The 16,359-nt window shown below is 41.7% G+C and overlaps 1 long non-coding RNA gene across 1 annotated transcript; it reads left to right on the forward strand.

Annotated features, from left to right (window-relative positions):
* Positions 1 to 5,327: 5,327 nt before the first annotated feature.
* LOC135445970 (uncharacterized) lies at positions 5,328 to 10,753 on the forward strand. The gene is made up of 3 exons (XR_010439644.1): positions 5,328 to 5,395; positions 6,522 to 6,564; positions 8,163 to 10,753. It is a non-coding gene; the product is annotated as an uncharacterized LOC135445970 (long non-coding RNA).
* Positions 10,754 to 16,359: the final 5,606 nt, after the last annotated feature.

Raw genomic sequence — 16,359 nt, forward strand, 5'->3', positions numbered from 1 at the left:
CATCCAAATAAATTGTTGTTTTTAAAGTTAGTTAAATGATAGCTGGAAAAGAAAACAATGTGATTGCTGTTAAAACACTGGCTTGTATTCATGAGATAATGGCCATGTCATTCACACTGCCTGCCTGGTGAATATCAGGGTTTTTTTGTTTTATATATTTAGAAAACTCACATGCTTTAAAGACATAATGAGATACCAACATAGAAACTCTTGTTGTGGGTCCAAAAGCATAAATATATATTATCACTAGAAAGCAGAGAGGGTTTTCAGTTTCTTATGTTCCTAAACTAGGTGTTGCCCCAGTATTTGCACAGAATGCTTATCTGTAGAGTCACATCACAGCTGGATGATGTAATTTGCTCCCCCTATGAACAAGCCTAAGCAGACCTCTTCAAGATTGTAAGCATGGAAGCAGCAGAAATAAGGAAAGAAAGAGCATGTATTTAATTTCCCTGGTGTAGAGAAAATCCGTAAAAGGAGGGCCTTTTCTAGCAACAGGTTTGAAAATAAAGGTGAGGAGTCACCTGGTCATTCTTGTTTCCCTAAAGGCAGGGGCCAGCTCAGACCCAGCCATTCTGAAACCGGTTCTGCAGCTGGTACCTACAACAGAGGCTTTTATCACTGTTGGATCCATTTGAGGTCTGAGAAGAGAGATGATTCACCTGACCAAGGAGGAAATGCATCATAGCCAACAAGTTGACCAAGCTGGTATGAAGAGTTTTGTGAAGGAATAACAGGAGAGAGAGCTGATGACCACATTCAAGTGAAGTGGTTGGTTGTTGGTGGTTGGCAAGTAAAAGGTGCAGGGTGATATTGTCAAGACAGACCCTGAAAACAGTAAAAGAGGACTTGAAAGGGCCTCTGAATGTATACACATAAATGAAGAAATACCTCCAGGACAGCATGGTGGGCAAAGCTCTTACCTTCTCTGGGCTGTCAGTGCACTTGGGTGCCTCTCTGAAGAGCCTGGCATGACAGACAGGCATGCAGCTCAGGAGCAAGCTAAAGGTTTAGAGGTCTGTGTGCACTTGCACAGAGATGTGGTGGGGTAGCTCATGCTCCTGGAGTGCTGCAGGGGAGGGATTCAGGCTCTGCAGAGGGGCAGGCTAGGAAGACAAGGAGAGAGAGAGCATTTGTGAGAGAGAACAGCAGGACTGCATAGAGCTCTGCTAGGAAAGGATGATGAGCCAGCCTGGCACTCACAGGATCAGGGTTAGTGGATGGTGTTGCAGTGGGTATCTGCTGCACGCTGCCTGAGCAGGAAGAAGTAGATGAAACTGTTTTTCAGAAAACTGAAAGAAGTGGACTTTGGGATCCTCAGAAGAGGGAACAAGTCAAAAAGCCAGACAGTAAGCTCAGACTTCAGAAGGGCAGAATTTGGCTTCTTCAGGGATATGGTTAGAATAATCCTATGGGAGATGGCCCTGGAGATAAAAGGGGTTCAGGAGATTTGGTTGATACTGGAGGATTGCTTCCTTCTAGTTCAAGAACAGTCTCTGACTATTTAGTATCCACTACTACTAAGTGCATACTTTTTAATAGTAAGATCCTCCTTCAGAAATGTGGGGACCCAGAAGAAAGTTTGGAGCAAGAAAGATTTTCCTTTGGTAGAAAAAAAGACTGATTAGAGAATACTTAAGCAAACCAGACCTGCATAAACCCATGGGGCCTGATAGGATGCACCCATGAGTGCTGGGAAAGCTGCTGGATGTTTTTGAGAGATCACTGTTTATTATCTTTGAATGATAATGGTGACTCACGGGAGAGATGCCTGAGGACTGGAGGAAAGCAAATGTCCCTCCTATCTTCAAGAAGGGCAAGGAAGAGAGCCCAGGAAATGATAAGCTTAAACAATAAGTTTAAAATGCCTTAAAACAAAGGAAAAAGTCACTTGACATATGGCACTGCAGTGCTGGGGTTTGTAAGACATGTTCCAAGCCGTGAAGGTCACAGAAGGAGGGATTGTTCTGGGCTTTCCATGATTTCAGGCTGCAGCATCTTGCCATGGCTAGGTCTTCTCTGAGTAAGGGCAGGCTTGTCACATAAGGCTTCCAGAGAACTTCAGCATGGAAAGGGACTTGTTCATGGTTTTTCCCAATGTCAAGAAACAGTGAAGAAAACTAGACAGTTGAAGTTTTAGTACTCTAATTTAATAGTCTGAATGTCAAGTTATATGTTCTTTAATGGGTGATTTGAAGTTCCTGTCCTTAAATATACCAACATTACCAGGACAAGCAGGCTGAAAATGTTTGTGGTGTTAATTTGTCTGTCTAGTTGCAGAAATATTTAAAACTGTAGCACTTCTTTAAACTGATTATTTTCCAGGTATCCTCCAGGAAAGGAAGAGAGTGAAGGAGGCAGAGGTCCCTATTTACCATCCCCAGTTGCTTGCTGAGTTTTTCTTCTGACTGGCTCAGTACGGTACAGATGATGAAGTAGTTTCTAAGAAAAAATTATCTATTGTGCACTAATGTAGTTTTCAAGGAAAATCCCTTCTGAATCATCACAAATGTTCTATAATAGTTATTAGAGGACCTATTTTGCATCCATAAATAGTTTCTTTTATACTTAACTTCAAACCAAGAGTCTTTCCAGCTTGAATTAAAGTGTTGCTTTGTCAGACCATTTGTTGTTGCAGTAGCTGGTTGATTACAGATGTACATCTTTTTTTTCTGGTCTTTTTAGAGGGCAAATCACTATGGTAACCACATTACAGAAAATTGCTTGTTCTCCTTAAAATACCCTTCAGAAAAAGGTCATTTGTTATTAACATTTTCTGACTAAATCCAAAATGTTAACAACATCAAGAATATTATCACTGTTTCTGTACTCACATGGTTTTTCTCTTTACCATGCACCTATCAGTTAACTATCAAAACAGGACATAATATTAAGACTCCAAAACAATTGTGAAACTGTAGACTTTTAGGTATGTTTGAAATATCAAGATTCACTCACCATGCTGTTGATGTGCATGGCTTTGTTCAATTGTTTTCAGTTCTCTGATTCTGAGAAAAATGCAGGCTGAAGTTGCTCTTTCAACCTCTGTGTGCTATGATGGAAAGGAAGGGCAGGCAGGCATGTGACTATTATGGGCAGCTGTCTGTTGTTGATTTATGAAATAGATGTTCTGGGTAGTCGTTGAAAAGCCTGGAAATGGCTGGTTAAAGGTTTCTACTCTTAGGGCAAAATGTGCCCAAGGGGTGTTAGATGGGAAAAATCAGGTCTGATTGTAAAATAGAGTCCTAGCCTGTGAAGTGAGAACATACAAAGTTGTTCTCTTCCTGGCATATGCCACTTGTGTTCTGCCTGATTGGACATGTTGTTTCTTTGCCATTTTACATTATCTACATTGCCTGCAAAGGATCCTCACATTTGTATAGTTTTTTTGGTTTGCAGATAGCTATTTGCAGCTTTTATCTACGCTCAGTAAACATCAACAAAAAAAAAATCCCCTTTCTTGGAGTTCCATCATTTTGGAATTGACAAACAAGTTAAAAAGGCTGCCAAAAGAAAGCAGGAGTTGGAGGAAGTTAATTCACATTGATGTGTGCATGCCACTGATAGCAAGTTATGCCTATGACATTCTGACATTGCCTCTCAAAAAAGAGAAAGAGTGGAGTGGAGTGAAAGACTAAGAGGATGTTCATTTAATTGGAAAGCCTACTGAGATCTGAGACAGCTGAGGCAAAGGATGCACCCTTTTTCTGCACAATGGCATTGGCTGAAGGTTGTATATAAGGTGGCCTTATTAAAGTGACAAGGCAATTTAATTCTTTTGTGCACAATGATTCTACTTCATTGATTTACAATGGGAAGGATATAATTTTGCTAGTGTTGGCAAAAAGCTCAAATGTCAGGCTTTTCAAATTGCCATACTTGCCTTGTTCAGGATGAATAATGAATAAGTCACCTTTTGTCTACAGTTAAATATTCTTGAATAAATACAAAGAACATAAAAGACATAAATGATTGCCTGATTTATATTTAAAATAAAGATCAACATTGTGATAAATGGTTGAAAATGCTTAGTGTGAAGTAATATGACTATGCTGATAATTACATTATCAATTAAGGGGCAGCCCAGGTGTGGAGTGTTATAGAATGGATGCCAGGGAGAAACCCCCAGTGTGGAACATGCCAAACTTGTCTATCTGGAAACTGTGGGTGAGGGAGGGAAGAGACCCTTTGCTGTGCAGGGGATCACATGTTTTAAATTGGACCATTTCATGTACTGAAACATCCAGTCTCTCAGGAATCTGTGGCTGTTGCTTCTTGCTTTGTCATTAGCAGGACGCACTGGTCTCATTTCTGGAAACAGATATTGCTTCATTTATTCCTGGGGGTTTGAGTGGTCAGAGAAGGCTGTGCATCATTTCTCAGGATCTGCCTTTAGTCAGAGAGGTGCAGATCTTAAAAACCTGCTGAGTTGAAGGTTTATAGCTGGCAAAGTTCTCAACACCTCAGTAAAATCTGGAACAAGTTTGAAGAAAAAGAGATGCAAAAATATACTGAATACTTTTCATCATGTGATTCCTAGACCATGAGTGAGCAGCAAGGCTTGCCTCCCTCTGCACAAACATACAAATTCCAGTTTATCTAAAGTAATTGTGTTAACACTACACCTACTCCTGATCTGTCATTCTTTTTATTTTAGAAAAATTTATTTGTCTTTATTTAATTTCTCAATGTCTTAAGATGATCAGAAAGATGGTGCTGGCCACAAGAGTGTGGTAAGATTCCTCAGCCTCATGCAAGGGCAGCATGTGCTCTTCTCTTACTCTCTTCTGTGGCAACTTTGATTGTACCTCGACCATCCAGGCTCTCCTGATCTCATATTCCCATTCTTCCCCACTTTCCTTTGTTTAGTGGGTAAAAATTGTCTCCTTTTTATCCCTTGTCCCAAATCACCAATCTTCAGAGCTACCCTTGCTTTCCATGTATATATGCTCCCATTTCTTTTGTCCTATCGCATTTCTCACTTTCATGGGATATGTTAGAATGCAAAGTGGGAAAGAGCTGTTTCACCCTCTTTCGTGCCCTTTTGCTCTAAAAGCCCAACAAAATCCAGTAGCTCAAAGTAAAGTGCTCCTACCTTACCCACTATCAGTGTATGTAGGCACACAGTTTGTGATGATTGGGAGTGGGGCTGTGGCTGAGCCTCATCCCCAATGGGCCACAGCTGTGAGCAGCAGGTGAGCAGCACTGACAGCAATGAGCCATGGAGGGCCAGGGGCACTGACCAACCACCAAAGGGAGCAGAGGGCACACAGGTGCCATGCATCAGCATGAGGGTATAAAAGGCTAGGCTAAAGGACAAGAAGGGCAGATGCTTGCAGCCTGAAGTGTCATGATGTTACTCTGAATGGGTGGATGCCTGAAGCCTTCTGATGAGGTATGGTGTTACTCTGTTGGGGCAAACGCTTAAAGATTTCTGCTCTTGTATGGTGATATCTGTGCATTGTGGCTGTCTCAACTGTGACGTATGCTGTAACAAGTGTGCTGCTTGTTTAGCTTCACATGGGGTGACAGCAATGGCCAGTACTAGTCCAGAGCCAAAGGTGCCTTCTTCCACTCTGTCCTGGAGTTTTAAGCTAGATGTGGAAGAGGGGCTGTTTTTTCCCTTGCTGTTAAGAGTTCCTGTGGGCATCCTTCAGCCTCTCTATCACAGGTTTCTCACTACTTGATTGTTTTCTGAAGGAGTTTGTGTTTTGGCAGCTGCTGTGTAAAAGCTTAAGGTGTTCCCTGTTTTCCTAGTGTTTCCTGCTTGTTCTAAAATATTATTGGCCAGTGATTCCTATAGTACCAGTTTCTGATATGGCTTTTAATTCCTAGGGCTGAATAGTTTAAAAGTTATGTTAAATAACTCTTCCAGTTGGTCACTATTAGAAAAGAAAACCTAATTTCTTGTGATATAATCTGAAAAAAATTATTTATAGGGATTTATCATTCTGAAGCTGCCAGGTGTGTTTCTTCCTTTGTATTCACTCATCTGCCATTGAATAGGATGAAGTTTTGCTATAAAGAAGCACATGATAATAACATGAACATGGCATGCTACTTTAAGAGTTTCTGAATGATTTTAAGCTACATATGGCTTAAAAATCTTTATTGGGCAAAAAATGCGTCCAGGGTGTGCTTCCATTTAGCCATGTTGTATGGAGTAGCATAGCCTTGGCTGTGCCTTTTTGTTCAAAGTTGCTGCTGCAGATTGAAATGATGGAGAAGTCGCTGTACTTCTAGAGCTGTGGAAGCAAACTGCTTTATTGTTTCTTTAGGTCCTGTGATAACAGTACAGTTACAGGGGCTTTTACTTGCAATAGGAGTCTTGTATGACTAGTGTGGTGAGCTACAAGGGACAATGAAGGTAGATTGGAAAGCACAGTGTGCAATAACATTCCTCTTGAACCCCGGGCAGAGTCAATCAGTGCTTTATCTATAGCATTTGTGACATCAATCTCCCAATAAGGCTGCATGGTCCAGGTTCTGCTCAAACCTTGCTTCCTGTGGCTGCGTTCCAGGTCCATCTGAGATCCGAAGTTGTTCCTGAATTAGGAAATTTTGGTAAGTCTTTTTCACTGCTATTTTTGGGTAACTACAGCTTCACAATAGGACCATGAGACAGAGGAGTGAGGTGTTTTTTTCTGTATAATAAAATATGAGGCTCTTCATAGAAAACTTGTAAGGGACTGAAATAATATGTCTGTGTTCACACACCCATTAGTTATAATTCATAAGAAACCCCATGGGATTTTTCTTCACTCTTGTTTGGTTTTTTGCCACTTGTTATCATGAAAAGCAAATGTGAAATATCACCCTGGACTTAACTGGTAGTTCAATCAGAATAATATGTGTAGTTTGAACACTACTCCTCTGCAGAGGAAAAATGGGCAGATGAGACATGCACCTGCTATTCCAGTGAGGACCAAATGGGCACTAAATTTTCATTTTCACCCAAAAGGAGACTTATAGAGGGAAATGGTTTCCAAATCAAGATCCATTAAGCAAGAGAGTCTAGTGTACAATGACAACTTCACAGAATCATATACTAGCTTATGTGGAAGGCATCTCAAAAGATCACCTGGACTAACCTTTTGGCCTAATGCAAAGGCTAATAGGAAAAATAGCATAATTAAAATTCTTTAACTCCAAATACTTGGCATGCATTCAGAAAATGTTGAAAGAATGGACTGTTTAAAAGATTCACTTACCTAAAAATGTGTTTCAGGACTTTGCTGGGTTTGTTTTTACAAGAATAGACACAGAAAGCTATCTTTTAGTACTGGGGGGCTATTAGTGCTAAGAGCACAAATCTGAGCAGAGGAGTTATGTTACTTTCTGCCTTTCTCACCTCTCCCAGCTCCATTCTTTAGTCATAAGAAATGTCCTATAGGGTGCTTTAAAAAAAAATTCCAAACATTTGATAAGGTTGTTTATATTTCAGAAATAAAGATGAATACTGGTTTTTACTCACTTAAGTGATTCTAGCAGCTCTTTTTGTTTTGACATTACACTAAGTCTCCCAAGTAGAAACTGAATGTTATGCTTGCAAGATGCTGTTTTTAGGAAGGATTTATAAAGCGCTGTTCAGGTAAATGGCTCTCCAATCTCCTTTGTGTGAGAAACCGCTACAGTAACAAACAGAAAGTGGGCTATGTTTTCTCCACTCTTTTAAAGAAAAATTCTGATAACTGTGCAAACTCCTGGACTTATGTGAACTGCATTTTTCAGGTTATTCAGTTATTCTGAATAGTTTAGGTATAATTTGTGGTCTGGGAAGAGATCAGTGATTGCTGTTCAGAAACTGTCTTGTGTGTATACAAAGACTACTTTATAACTGAAAACTCAGGTTAAAAATAAAAATTAATTCTGTTCAAAATAGGAAGTCAATGTATCTTTTTTCCCCAGATGGAAGTGGGTTGTTTTCTTTGTGCTTGAAGAATCTGCTGAAAAAAAAAGCAGTGGATGCTGCATTGGTGTTTCTCAGCAATTGAGCTGGGTGTCTTCCTTGGTGCATGATGAAACACCATGCACTTGTGGCCCAAATCTTTTAGTTCCTTATCTTCAACTTTTACAGGAGTGTTTTTAAGGTCAATGTGATGCTTTGCATCTTCTATTTGTCCCTGTGGCTGACTTGTGATAAATATTTTTTTTTTTTGCAGGAGAGGTAATGTACATATGTGTCAGGATGAGAGGCCCCCAGAAGCAGCTCCTGAAATGCCATTGCAGAAGGCAGTTCTGGCTGTTGTGAAACACTACTGTGAGGAGACTGTAAGCAAATACGTGCCCTCCCAGCCACTCTTTGCTAGCCTGTCTTGTTCCCTCATAGTCTTGTGTGCTTCATTTCTGGCCCTCACAGGGGCATGGGCTGGAGCACGGGTAGAAGCTGAAATTTCTGGGAGAAAGAGAATATCTGTCTGTTGCTCTCAGTCCCTTCTTTTGTGAACACCCGGTGACATGAAGGTGTAGTCTGGGTGAGAGACAACTTAGCTCCCTACAGGCTTTGTGCATCATCAGGACCAGCAATGAGGGATTGTGCTCTGAGGCCACTGGAGGAGCACAGCTCAGGTTCTGGATTCAACCTGTTAATTGAGAGACAATTTTGCACATAGAGAAAAGTGATTTTAAGGCTCTGTTTGAAGGTTGCCTTAGGCTGATGTGGTGCAAGTGTTAGTGCGCACATTGGCTTCCTATAAGACCAACATTTGTTCTAACTTGATTTGCTTTTAGGAAGCCCACACAAGATTTAATCAACTTGCTTATCTTGCCAGCAAGTAAAGACCAATGGAAGCAGATATGCAATAAGCAGGAGGAAAAATAATGAGCAGCTCCTCCTTTACCCAAGAGTCATCTGTAAATTCCACTCTGGGCACAGGTTTCCATGTTTTCTGAGCCTGGCTGTTAGAGTAGACTGTCAATAGGGTAGCCTAAAAGATGATTTGTTAGCAATGAATTCTCTTCCCTCCTTTTCAGTACTTGCTTTGCCTTCTGCCTTTTTTTGGATTTAAATGTTTGTGATTTTCACCTCTTTATCCATCATAGCACACCATTGACTGAATAATACACTTTTATTAAGCTGCCCTCTTTCTGTGAAATAAATGCCAGCAATAATCAGTCAATCATTCAATTCATATGAATGTGGAATTTAGATGTGGCTGTTTGAATTGGGTTTATAATATACCATTTCTTGGTACAGCATGTTCTTTGATAGTATTCTTTTAAATGACTGTTTCCAACTGCACTGGAAAGCACCTATGAAAGAAATTGTTTGTGATGCTATACTTAGTTTAAACGTCCTTTTTTCTTCAGCATTTCTGTCTGTATTTCATTTCTATGCAAATTATATCTCTGTGAGTTAGTAAAATTTTACAAACCAGTTGAAATGCAGCTATGGAATGAATTATCAGAGAAAATTTGGAAAATACGCCCATGAAAGGAAAATTGAGGAAAACATTTAAATCTAATTGTGTATTATTCAAAGAGAATTCCAGAGCAACTCTTGGGCGAATATTACATAAATGTATACCTACATTAAATGATTAATTTACCACAGGTAATATACTTCAAGGTTCAGGGACTATTTTCCTGTTAGCCTATGCACGTAGCCCTGCTCAGCTGAAATACAGCCTAGGTACACAAATGCACTTCACTTGCTCATGGGGAATTGCAGAGAAGGAACTGTGAGTGTAATGCTGTCAGCAGCTACAGAGCAGTGGCACTGCTCCCCACAATCCCAAAGCTCGGTCTCCATTATAGCAACAGTGACTGAGTGTAACCTTGAAGGAAGTCAACCCTTATGACCAAGAATCATTTCATCTCCTCCCAAATATCAAGTATTCAGCCCCTCTAAATTCATTAGCAGCTGGCAGATCAACTGTGAATACTCTGAATAACTACCAGAGTGAGCAATTGATCTCCAAAATGGGAGACTTGATAGCTCTGTATTTGTCAGCCAAGAATAGTTTCCATGATTTGTGCCTCCATGAGATATATGCTTCCCCTCATGAGGCAGACTGGCTTTGTGAGTGGTTTCACTCCTCACTTTACCATTTGCCTAGGAAGACTCTGGGCTGATGTGCAGAGGCAAAGGCACTAAAGAACCTTCAGTGTTTTCAGAGCTACCAGGGAAGAAAGCAACTGGAGTCCAATCCAAAGGCTGTGTTGGTGTCTCCAGAATCCAGGAGAAACTGTAGCAAAGCTCAATGTGAACTTTTTTAAACATGTATTTTAAAAATAGCTGATTTCTACTCATGCCTCTGTATTCACAAGTCCTGAGCTGCATCTCCAGAGGGCCTGGCTATAGCAGGAGGATAATGGGTGCCAGTTATCTTCCACTCCCTGGATCTCCTGGGCTTTTCAGCATGTGATTGACAATCTGAGGTCACCAAGATGCACCTTTAAGGAACTGACCGCAACTGTGGTCCTTTCAGACATCCTGACCCCTTTGTGTAACTCCTTAATGCTTGTTCCCTTTTAGATTATGTTTGTCTTAATATTCCAGCCCTGCCCATCACCTTTCTGTCATCTCCTCATAAGGCACACTGTCTTCTATTTAAATCTAGGTGCCTTCTCTGCCTGGGTGCTCTGTGGAGAGTTCTGGGTGCTGGGAATTTGCTTATCTAGGCACTAATGACACCTGCCACTGAAACAGCTCTGCTTCTGGTTTTCCTTTCTTTTCCCTCCTTTCCTTCCACTCTGATATGCCCATTCACTCTTGATTCCTACCAATCTTAATACTTTTATTACAACTCTCTTTTTTTCTCCACAGATCAGTTTAATCTGTTTGGGTTTCTGCACCCAGCAGAATGTCTCCTCATTTCCTGTAGGCTGTTAGTGATGGCCTATTTCTTCTGTAGTGCAAATACACCCCAAATCCTGAATTTTCTGGAGTACACATGTAGCTAAGGATCAGATTAAGTAGAGCACCTGGGGACAAACTGAAGTGCAGGAAGATTTAAGGTGATGAAGGATAATACTGCACCCCCAGTTCCCTCCTTTTATTAGCCCCCTCAGCCTGGAGGTTTATATGGTGCTTCCAGCTTGACTTCCAAGGTTCTTTGATGGCTCCTAGATTGAGCAGATGGCTGCTTAGGTGATACCTAATATGGCTCAAGGTCTATCAGCACCTGTACCTGCCTTGGTCTTCCAGGAACTGTGCCACACACACTCAGACAACTCAGCCCCTGGTGAAAATTCACAGGAATTCTGCCTTGAGAGGCTGGTTTGGAGCTGTTAAGGTCACTGCTTGGGGGCTCCCAGCTCAGCCCATGGCTCTAAAAGGAACTGTGGTGCTGAGCAGGGCATTCTGGCTGATGCTTCAGGGGACAGGTACCCTGCACTGGGCCTTCCAAAGAAGAAATTATGTACAAAGCTTCCACTAAAAACATGTGCCACATCTCTGCAGTGCAATCCATCCATTTATGAATTGTTGTCAACTGTAGGAACACTTATACTGAACAAAGACAACATGAAACTTACACATTCCTCTTTTTAAATAGTCACAGTAGTCCTTATCAGCAATAGCTCTAGCATGGTAATTTCTGTAGTTTTGTAATGAATGATAAAGGAAATTTAATCTTTAGTTTGAATTTCCGTCAAAGGTAACTTACATTGTAAGCTAGCAGTGAGGTTTCAATGTCTGTCAATATGTGAAGGCAGGGTGTCAGAGGATGGAACCAGGCTCTGCTCAGGTGTGCCAAGAAATAGGAAGAGAGGCAATGGGCAGAAACTTTGGCACAGGAACTTCTACCTGAACATGAGGAATGGGTGTTACTGGGAATAGATTGTCCAGAGAGGCTGGTTGTTGTTTCTCATTGGAGATAGTCAAGAACCAGCTAGACACCATCCTGTGCAATGTGCTTTAGTGTGACCTGCCTGAGCAGGGAGCTTGGACCAGGTGACCAACTGGGGTCCCTTCCATCCTGACCCATTCTGCAATTCTGATTCCATAACACAGAATAAAGGCTTATGTGTGTGTGTTAGGTTTTTTTCCTACAGTATTTTCTTCTATGATGGGTGTGAAAAGAGGTCATGTTTTTAAAAAAGCTCATAATTACGTACTGAATACATAAGTTTGTACATCCAGTATATTAATTATGTGGTGAATACAATGCATAGCAACTCATAGGTATTAGACTTTATGTTAATTTCCAATGCTCTCAAAAAACCAAGGGGATTCATTAGTTGGATGCAATTCAACAAAATCATAAAAATTAATGTGTTCAAATAAAAGCCATATTCAGACCATGTTTTTCAGGACAGTAAAAGATAGGATTAATTTTAGTAAGTTTAAATTAGATGTCCAAGCCTTCTAGATTTTCTGTAGGAAGTGTTTAGATATGGTCATCTCCAACTGAATTGGAATGGAGGACTATAAGTTTGCAGATGATCTAGAAAGATGACAAGGCAATTACTACTCATTATTTTTCACAGAAGAGAGGCTAAGTCAACATCCTGTCTTTAAAATGAACATAGTGTGTAATTAAATCATCTGTCACAGGATCCAGTAAAATAATTTTAAAAATTATTTTAAGAGCTGTAGAGAAGTTTAAGTCCATTGCTGGGTTATTGCATGCACTTATTTGACTGTGATGCTTGCCTTGGAAAACCCCTGTGCTTTTCAATGATATGGGGAGGATATACTGGGGAAAAATATTTCCAGCTACTAGCCAGCATCAGAAACAGGATATTTTACTGAATTGATTTTTGCCCTGATCAGTTTTGGGGTTTTATGTTCCTTTGTCTCCTTAGGTCTAAAGAGTATCACTGAAATAACACTGCAGTAATACTGAGTAATCTCAGCACTGTAAAAATCTTTGTGAGCATTATGTTACAAGAATAATCTATTGTAATATTTCTAAAGGCAGTTTTGAGGTTGTTTTTCTAAGAGGAAAAACATGACAGCAAGAGCAAAAGCTGACTTCCTCAAACACAGTGACCCTGGACTTATGAAGTGAATGTATGTGGTGGGTTTTGATGCCAAGTTCCCACCAAAGCCTTTCTATCAGTCCTTTCTGAGCTGGACAGGAAGGAGAAGGTAAAATGAAGGCTTTGTGGGTTGAGGTAAGGATAGGGAGAGATCACTTACCAGTCACTGTTATGGGCAAAACAGACAAGATTTTGGGTAAAACATTAATATATTACCAATCAAATCAGAGTACGATAATGAATAGTAAACCTAAATCTTATAAACAATAGATGTTACCCTATCCCTCTCTCCTTCTTGGACATAAATTTCCTCTTGATTCTCTACCTCATACTTCTTCAATGTCTAGATGGGTAGATGGGAAATGGGGTCTGCAGTCAGTTCATTGCATGGTGTCCTGCCCTCCATGGGCTGCAGGGCACAGCTGCCTCACCATGGTCTGCACCACAGGTTGAGGGTAATCTCTGCTCTGCCTGGAGCACCTCCACCTCCTCCACTGACCTGGGTGTCTGCAGGGCTGCTGCTCTCACCTATCACTCCTTGCTCTGTCGATAACTGCTATTGTGCAGTAATTTTTTTGCCTCCTTAAATCTGTTATTCCCAAGGTTCTTCCACCATCACAGATAGGCTCAGCCTTAGCCAGTGGCAGGTCTGTCTTGGAGCCAGTTGGTGCTGCCTGCATTGGACATGGGGGAAGTTCTGGCATCTTCTCAGACAAACCACCCCTGTAGCCCTCTGCATACCAAAACCTGGCCACACAAGCTCAATACAAAGGAATATGCAATTCTGCATTGGACATCTGATTGTAACTGCAGTTTGCCTTACTGGCAGATGACAATGTTTCCATTTGGAGTGTTGACTCTTGAACAAGATATGGAGATGAGTTGGGAAAATTATTACAGAGTTTACAAGAGCTTTCAAAAGGGATATTTTCTATGCACAGTCCTTGATTTCTCACCTTGGAATAGGAAGTGTTGAAATGGAGCAGTCACCCATATCTTATTCTGGACATTCCAAAGTATGAATTGAAGATTTTGGTTGTTCTTCTTTCCTGGTCCTAAATATTCACACAGAAATTGATGGGATAGTAGAATAGCAGGATAACAATCTGCTGAACTTTGACTACTGCAGTTGGAGTAGTTCTCTCTGTGACTGTCACTCTGGTCTAATCTGCTGACAAAGTCTGTACCTTCAACTTTCATTTTCCTTCTGTGACATTTGACCTTGGGGTAGCGTCCTGCCCTGCTATGTACTTTGCATTTGTATGAAGGAAAGATCCAGAATGGTTTGATAATTCAGACTATTAGAGTAAAATATGCCATATCCAGCAGCTTGGGGAGGTACAGAGCTGCAGTATCCTGTGCTATGTGCCTGCAGCTCCTCCCTGTTGTGAGGCAGGAAATGCACTCCCAGAGGGCACAGACACATGGAGCACACATATACACCACATCTGTATATACATGGTTGGCCACAAGATCACAGACAGACACAGAGCACTCACACAAACACAGGCAACAATGACAGCCTCATCCTGCTCATCCCTGAGCAGAACTGGGAGGTCTCTAGAGAGAGACCTCCTAAAGAGGATGGACCACTCCAATGGACACTCAGTCTGCCTCATGGATGGCCTCTGGGTCCCAGTCCCCCAGCTGCTGGCCTCTGGATGTATGAGACCCCCGATGTAGTTGCTAGCAAAGACCACATCGCTCATTCCCCCCCACCCCAGCACACCCTGAGCTGGCTGGGTCTCCTCTGGGCCCACAGCCACCATCACACCCTTAGAGACCCCACTAACTCTGGGAGCTGATAGGGCTCCACTGGTCCCACCTATAACCTGCTTCTCTCATGGTCTCACCCTTACAGACAGACTCCTGGCTTGTGCTCTCACATCCCCCACAGGTATCCCTGCCTGTGCTCACACACTCACCAGCACACCCACACTCAGTGTTCACCATGGACATACAGACCCTCTGTAACCTGAGCTCACCTCAAATCGCTGTGCTCAGACCCCATAACACAGGTGCGCAGAGAGCCTGCACCCAGGAAAGGAGTTTAATTAGGGAATAAACCATACTGTATTCATCAGGCAAAAGGCATGGATGGACAAGTGTGCTGACCAGCTCCCTATTTACATGTATCCAGTCCTTTTCATCTGCCTATCCCTCTGTTTTCCCATGTTTGTTCTCCACCTCTGTTTTCTGTCCTAAGTGTCTCATGAAAAATCCTGGATCATCCCAAGCTATTTCTTCCCTGCACCCCATGCACCCCACCCCTGGCAACCCCTCCCCTGAGTCAGAAGGATGGCATGGAGGGCTCTTCCTGATGATTCCTCCCATGGACTCCATGTCTGGGCACCTGGGTTGGTGGCTCTGCTGGGTCCACTTGGGAGGATAGGACATCTATGCTTTGGGAGTCCTTCACTCAGGATCCCTGCCTTCCATTGTCTCTCTCTGTTCCTTTGTGGGAACCTAACTTGTAACACTTCACTGTGCAGCGGGAAGCAGTGGAAAGTCTTCTTTCTGCCTCTCTGCATTGCAGCTAGGGAAGTTGGAACTCCAGGCCTATGCAGTTGTCCAGCAAGACTGTTCTCCATCTGCCATGTTCCAGTTTCTCCTCATGCAACAATTACATAGGCTCTAGGTACCATAGGCCACGCTTTGTATGCAGAGTGGAACAGGACCAAGACATTTTTTCTAGAAATACAATTATGAAGATAGATAAGGAGGTTGATAACTTGATTTACTGTTTTTAGATAAGTATTGAAACTTTTTTCTTCTTAGGAGCATGGTGGTCAGTTTAGAGTTTTTGGAATCTGTACACGTAGGATTTGTTAAGTTGCTCCACCAAAGATAATTAATGAGCTGGGTTAGGTTGCAAAGGGAATCCTTTGCTGTGTCATTTTCATGGAGGCAGCTTTGCAAAAATGAAAATTCCAGTTACCTGTTTGCGAAGTTGGGTATTGACAATGCCACACCACATTTCTACCAGGCTGCTTGAGGCCTTCAAGTGGCCAGCTGCCAGTGGGCTGGGAGGACAAGTGACTAATTCAAGTGTACTGGGGATATGTGTAGTACAGAAAAAAGAGTGAGCAGCACTGCTAGTTCAGATGTATTTGTCCTCAGAATAAGAACAAAATCAGGACACGTTCTTGCTGCAGAGGCTTGAATAGAGCCTTTCTCTTTACAGTGGCTGAAAGACAAATTCAGCCTAAAAGTAAGAGTATGATGAAGGAAACTCTAACAGTACAGAAAATTAACCATTGTTATAATTTATCAAGGTCAGCAATGCCCTTCATTGAACAAATTTTAACTCAGTATTCAGGCATACATTCCAGTACAAGAATATCTTTCTATGTGTTATTTCAAGCTCAAAAGACAATCTTATAGTGCCATAATGCACAAGGTTGGACTAGATGATTTTCTTTTTTTCCTTCA

Source organism: Zonotrichia leucophrys, chromosome 1 (assembly GCF_028769735.1).
Source record: "Zonotrichia leucophrys gambelii isolate GWCS_2022_RI chromosome 1, RI_Zleu_2.0, whole genome shotgun sequence".
Taxonomy (NCBI): Eukaryota; Metazoa; Chordata; class Aves; order Passeriformes; family Passerellidae; genus Zonotrichia; species Zonotrichia leucophrys.